The 7,202-nt window shown below is 40.0% G+C and overlaps 1 long non-coding RNA gene across 1 annotated transcript; it reads left to right on the top strand.

The window, feature by feature from the left end:
* Positions 1–392: 392 nt before the first annotated feature.
* Positions 393–2,778, top strand: LOC105437378. Its single transcript, XR_970594.2, has 4 exons — positions 393–607; positions 1,248–1,403; positions 1,925–2,072; positions 2,718–2,778. It is a non-coding gene; the product is annotated as an uncharacterized LOC105437378 (long non-coding RNA).
* Positions 2,779–7,202: the final 4,424 nt, after the last annotated feature.

Raw genomic sequence — 7,202 nt, 5'->3', positions numbered from 1 at the left:
TTTTCACAATTGTTCATTTAGACAAAGGCATCATGGCGTATTTTTGCGATTAAAGGAGGCATGTAAATTGTTCACATTTTGCGTGTATTCTCTATGGGACATGACTTTTTCTCAAAACTGGATTCTACATTCCTGTCTTTCGTGAGCAATATCTCCTTTGTTTAACGGGTATGTTGTAGCTGAGACAATGAGCTATCACTAATGTGTCTTTTATTTTTCAATCAGATGCCGGGATCATGCTCATATTTCACTTGCAAAGTAGGATTTGAGAATTCCATTTCCCGTTTACGTGTAATCGCCATGGGAAATGTTTTGGTATATCGGTAATGCACTTGACTTCCAAGCTCGAGATCCCTGGTTCGAGTCCGGGTGTCTCCAACAATTGTTTTTCTTCATTTTGTCACGCTTTTAATAACTTACAGCCAACTTGAATGACCCTGGCCCTCTGGGACTTGAGAGTTATGTCATCCCAGATTCAAGTCTGACAGCTTCCAGTGAGTATAATGCTGACCATGGTGCAAAGAGAGGTCGTCTTAACCTGGCCCGAGTCGGTAACCTGCGTGGAGCCTGGTCTGCACTAACAAACAATGCCAACCAGTGGATCCAGGTACGAAATATTTTTTTTAGGCCAATTCAGACACGAAACATTTAGACAACCCTTATTTATATGGCATCGGTTCGTGTCCCACTGCTGCCACCGTATCAGTAATGAAAAGGGTCGACAGTCAATTTTGATGCTATAGTTTAATTTGTATCCATACACTGCCATAATTCTGTAATAAGAGTCACCAGTCAGTTCTATACCATGGATTCATATCCCACCGCTGCCACCATGTCAGTAATGAAAAAGTCACCAGTCATTTCTATACCATGTATTCATATCCCACCGCTACCACCAGGTCATTAATGAAAGAGTCACCAGTCAGTTCTATACCATGGATTCATATCCCACCGCTGCCACCATGTCAGTAATGAAAAAGTCACTGACACCGTACAAATTTGTTTTCTTCCCGCCAATTTTTGAGGTGACTTATGGGTTCGTAGATTTATTTCTCCTCTCTTTAGGTAAAGCTACTATAAGATTGCCATAGTTACATTATTGATGAGCTGAACTGAATGAAAGCAAGGTAAATTCATTGATAGGTGCATGATCATTGGTTAAAAGTTTTCTCATGGAGATAGACAAATTAGATGAATATGAGGATAAACATCAAGAATTCTTCGTCCCATTCTTTTCTTTCTACAAGGTGGATCTTTTGGACCTTTACCGTGTCATTTCAGTTGCGACTCAAGGGCGAGAAGATTTAAGCCAGTGGGTTACAAGCTACAAGCTTGCTTGTAGTACTGATGGCACGATCTTTCACACCGTGCAGGGAATTTCTACAAATCCTGGAGCTGACAGGGTAAGTTTGTTCTCTAATTATTCATTAGTTAATTTTATCTGGACTCTATTCTTGAAGAATTTTGAAGGCATTTGATTTCTCATTGAAAACTATTTGAATATTTTGATATTAGGATAATTTCTTTCAACAATAAATGCAATCGTTACCTCAAGAACAGACACACATTTTTGGTTTACTATTAACTATTCCGCATACACAGAGTATAAGAGGAGAAAATTATTAGGTAGGATTGAAGAACTGTTTATATTTGTTAATATATTACAGCAAGAAATGCACTTCAAGTTAAAAATGTTCAATCCATTTCATTTTGTTCTATTTTATTACTAGGTCTCTTAATTTTGAAATTGTTGTCATTAGAAAATAAATTTAAATAGAAACAAATGTATAGGCACTGTAGATGCAAACATATTTTTTAATTCAGCATGCTAAATCAGATTCTCTTTGGTTTGATTGCAATTAACTGGAGAATCATTTGAGTCATAATTATTCAAAAATGGATTGATTTTCCTGTTTCTTTGAAGATCTTCACCGGTAATGTTGACCGCAACACCATCGTGACCAACACTCTTCCTGTGCCCCAGATTTGCCGTTATGTTCGCTTGATGCCTGTCAGCTGGTTAAGCTACATCAGTCTTCGAATGGAGATCTACGGTGAAGGCCCTCTCACAGGTAAGTTTTAAAACTAGTGACGCTCCAACATTGTTTGCTCCATCTTCAATTTCTCCGGCGGCAATTGCTCTGGGATATATTTCACCAATGATAGAGGCTTAGTGTTATGCTTATGATTTGGTTTTAGGTTAGGTTAAAAGTTAGGGTTAGGAATAGTCCTTGTTCAAGGACTGAAGTTAAGATTTCAGTTAGTTTATGATATATGGCATTGAGTGTTGAGGATTGTTGTATCTTAGAATTCGTGTTGTAGAAGGCAATTGACGCAAGGCCGGGCTCCACATTTATTCTTTTTAGAGAGGGTTGAGATTGAACTTTTGAGGATCTCTTAGCATGTACCCCAGTCCTCCGGGGTAAATTTCTAAATTGTAATTGTCCACAGTTGAAGTCTTTCCGAACAGCTTTTGATTACCCCTTTTCGAAGGAATACATCTACCTGTAGAACATAGAATGTTTTGCTTGTGTATTAATCAGCAAACATCACGTAGTTGTCTCGGTGAGGGCCTTAAAATTACCTTTAAATGACCTTTTGTCTGCTCATACCCAGATTTGCATGTTCATCTGATTGGACCACTCATTCATATTTGCATATTTGACCACCACTACCTAAATTGTGCTATAAATTGTCACGCTTTTAATAACTTACAGCCAACTTGAATGACCCTGACCCTCTGGGACTTGAGAGTTATGTCATCCCAGATTCACTGTACCATCTCCTTTGATTATTAAAACACCTAGATTCGCAAATAATATAATAAACAACCGTATTTACCTTATTATTACCCTTTTTCCCACTTAATCCATTACTTTTTGCGTGTAATCCCTATGGGAGATGACTTTTTTTCAAATCTGGATTCTACATATCTGTCTTTTGCGAGCAATATCGCCGTTATTTCTGCTTGGATTTAGTTGATTTTTGAGTATGTTGTAGCTGAGACTATATGCTATCTAAATTATTCCTCAATTTTTCAATTAGAAATCAGGATCGCGCTCATGATCATGATCATTATCATCATGATCATCATTATCATAATGATGATAATCATTTATCAATTACATTTTCATTTCTTTGAATAAGATAAAATCGTCAAAATGTGATCTTCATGATGTAAATTAGAGTCAAAGGTGTAACTGGTTACTGTACAGGGTCAACGGTCATATATTGTTTCAATCTATCTTCCCTAGATCCATGATGATCAAGGGGACACAATTTAAACTTGACATATAGATAGATCATAATGGGAGAAGCATGTTATAAAATAATATATCGTGTAATACATTATTTGTTATGTAAACTATTATCACACGTATCACCTAATTCGTCAAAGTGACGAATTAAAGTCTAGTTAGGTGATACGTACGTAGACGTATCACCTTTTGATTTTGTCAAGATTTTTATTATTTATTTATTTATTATTATTTATTATTATTCTTCCTCGAATTTGTTCGCAGGATATCTCAAGACTGAATAAAGCCATTATCATGAAACTTGCCATGATGATAGATCTTAGTCTAACTTAGAACTGCATGACTTTTCAATGACTCAAGGTCATCGTGACGTCATCTAGGCGCCATTTTGTGAAAATCAACTTATGATCATATCTTCATAACGGAAAGGAAATTCTCATTTATAATTATCAGGATTAAGATCAGTATCCGTCCGGTCAATTTCAGGTCAATAAATGCACGCAAAAATGCGCGTGCGCATTTGTGCGCGCGTTAACGCGCGCGTAAAATTTTAAATTGCTCAAAATCGTCTTAAATTTTTTTTGCATACGTTTTAGGCCATTATAAGCATTTTATAAAAAATCGCGCAAAACGCGCGTTTTTGCGCGTTTTCGTTCGTCACGGCCGAACGAAAAATCATTACCCATCAATTTTTTTTGACAGGATATTCCTCATATTTTTCTGAACAATTTGATACCATGTTCATCTCTTTATCACTATTAATAACGGAATGAGCGTCCGTTCAAGAAAAATATCCGTGCGCGCGAGCTCATGTATTACATAGCACATATGGGCAAAAATATGCCTATAAAAAGTGCATCGGGGTGAATAAGGACTGCCATTTTTTTCATATTTAGATAGAGTATGAGTCAGAGATATGATTTCATATCTCATTTGGCCATTCAATACATCTTGACGTCATCATAATGGCCTTGGAAGTCAAAATACAAAATTGCATATTATGACGTCATTATATTTATGGAAAATTTAGTGTATTTCTCATAATATTGACTAATTTTCTTCCAAATTTCGGTATCTTGTAGTTGAGGCAAATGCCTTCAAGATAAATACACACTACTTTTTATTTCATTGACGTCATCATAGTACAAAATTTAATTAAAGGCCACATTTCAGAATTTTCTTTATTTGCGTGTTATGCCTAAGGAAGGTGAATTTCGTTCACATCATAAATCTTCATGACATTGATCTTTGAGCACTATCTAGCTTATGAGTACTCTATGTTCTTCCAAATCTTGATACGGTGTAGCTAATAAATTATCTACAATATTGACGTACATCTTTTATCATTTCGATGACATCATCTTAGTGAAAATTTCAATTAAAGGCGACATGTCAGAATTTTCTTAGTTAGCGTGTTAGGCGACTTTTTCTGAAATCCTGATTCTACAAATCTCTATCGAATACCTGAAGGGGGCGCTATCAGGCGCGGATCCAGGGGGGGGGCCGAGCGGGCCTTGGCCCCCCCCCCCCCCGCCAAAAAAAAAAAAAAAAGAGAGAAGAAGGGAAAAGGGAGAAAAAGGGAAAGAAAGAAGAGGAAGAAGAAAAGTAAAGGGAGAAGAAGGAGATCGGGGGGGGGGGGGGGAGGGCGAAAGAGCCTTGCCTCCCAGGCTGTTAACCCCCCCCCCCCCCCATCAAAAAAAAAATAAGAGAGAAGGAAGGAAAGGGAAAGAAAAAAAGAGGAGATACTGGCGTACTGATAGAGGGGGGGGGGGGCTTGGGGGAAATCAAATTCAAACGTGGTTTATTTCTGATTCCACAACGGTGTATTACAAATAATGCTGAAATGACATAATTTCCGAAATTTTTCCTCACTTTTTAGTAAATTATACGTTTGTATGTGTTTGTTGGAAAATAACAAAATTCCTAAATTTACAACCAGGCAAAAAATATGATTCTTGAGATTCCTACATGTCAGGGCCCGAGGTACGAGATCGAGAGCCTCGAGGCATCAAAATATGCTCATCTGACCGTGATTAAATGCCTAAAACCCCTTAGCTTCCGGGGGCTTTACCCCCTGGATTCCATCTAGGGCCCTACGGCGGGCCCTTAGATGATCATCTGACGGTAATTTAATGCCTAAAACCTTTGATTTTTGGGGGGCTCCGCCCCCTGGACCCCACGCCAAATAGTGACTTGCCAGTGTCACAAAATAATAAGGTATACACAAAAATATGCTCATCTGACCTTAATTAAACGCCTAAAACCCCTGAGCTTCCGGGGCCGGCTCCGCCGCCTCGACCCCACCAGGGACCCTAAGGCGGGCCCCTGAATGCTTATCTGACCGTAATTTATTGCCTTAAACCCCTGAGCTTGCGGGGTCGGACAAGGTATCAAGATGTGTTTATCTGACTGCAGGCGCGTAGCCAGGGGGGGGGGGGGGGTGGCGGTCCCCCCAATCGAAAGAGGACGCAGGAAGAAAAAGGAGCAGACAAAGAACATCTTTGAAATTCAGACAAGGATTAAGAGTATAGAGAACGGTACAACGCATCGTTTTCTTTCTCTAATAATAAAACGTCAAAGCCTCGCGCGGGAGGGGAGGAGGGGGGGGGGGGGGGGAATGAATTGAGACGAGGATTCAGAGGCGAGAACGGTAATACGAATCTTTAATTATTTAATGAAACGTAAAGCTTATGCGCTTCGCGCGGGATGGAGGAGGAACTAAATTCCGATGAGGATTATTTTCGAGAACGATACAATGAATCGTCTTCTTCTTTAATGATTAAATGAAGATTAAAAGCTTCCGCGCCTCGCGCGGGAGGGGGGAAACTGAATTCAGACGAGGATTAAGAGTCGAGAACTGTACAACGAATCGTCTTCTTTCTCTAATGATTTAATGAAACGTAGAAGCTTCCGCGCTTCGCGCAGGAGGGGGAGGGGGAGGAACTGAATTTAGACAAGGATTAAGAGTCGAGAACTGTACAACGAATCGTTTTCTTCTTTAATGATTGAATGAAACGTCAAAGCTTCCGCGCTTTGCGCGGGAGGGGGGGGGGGGGGGGCTGAAATCAGACGAGGATAAAGGGTCGAGAACGGTACAACGAATCGTCTTCTTTCTTTGATAGTTTAATAAAACGTCAAAGCTTCCGCGCTTCGCGCAGGAGGGGGAAGGGAGGAACTGAATTTAGACAAGGATTAAGAGTCAAGAACTGTACAACGAATCGTTTTCTTTCTCTAATGATTTAATGAAACGTAAAAGCTTCCGCGCTTTGCGCGGGAGGGGGGGGGGGAAATGAAATCAGACGAGGATAAAGGGTCGAGAACGGTACAACGAATCGTCTTCTTTCTTTAATAGTTTAATGAAACGTCAAAGCTTCCGCGCTTCGCGCAGGAGGGGGAAGGGAGGAACTGAATTTAGACAAGGATTAAGAGTCGAGAACTGTACAACGAATCGTTTTCTTTCTCTAATGATTTAATGAAACGTAAAAGCTTCCGCGCTTTGCGCGGGAGGGGGGGGGGCTGAAATCAGACGAGGATAAAGGGTCGAGAACGGTACAACGAATCGTCTTCTTTCTTTGATAGTTTAATAAAACGTCAAAGCTTCCGCGCTTCGCGCAGGAGGGGGAAGGGAGGAACTGAATTTAGACAAGGATTAAGAGTCAAGAACTGTACAACGAATCGTTTTCTTTCTCTAATGATTTAATGAAACGTAAAAGCTTCCGCGCTTTGCGCGGGAGGGGGGGGGGAACTGAAATCAGACGTGAATAAAGGGTCGAGAACGGTACAACGAATCGTCTTCTTTCTTTAATAGTTTAATAAAACGTCAAAGCTTCCGCGCTTCGCGCAGGAGGAGGAGGAGGGGGGGGGGGGGGGGGGACTAAATTTAGACAAGGATTAAGAGTCGAGAACTGTACAAAGAACCGTCTTCTTTCTCTAATAATTTAATAA

The sequence above is a fragment of the Strongylocentrotus purpuratus genome, unplaced genomic scaffold (genome assembly GCF_000002235.5).
Source record: "Strongylocentrotus purpuratus isolate Spur 01 unplaced genomic scaffold, Spur_5.0 spur5_scaffold_15, whole genome shotgun sequence".
NCBI classification, from domain to species: Eukaryota; Metazoa; Echinodermata; class Echinoidea; order Camarodonta; family Strongylocentrotidae; genus Strongylocentrotus; species Strongylocentrotus purpuratus.
This window is presented reverse-complemented; position numbering and strand designations above follow the sequence as displayed.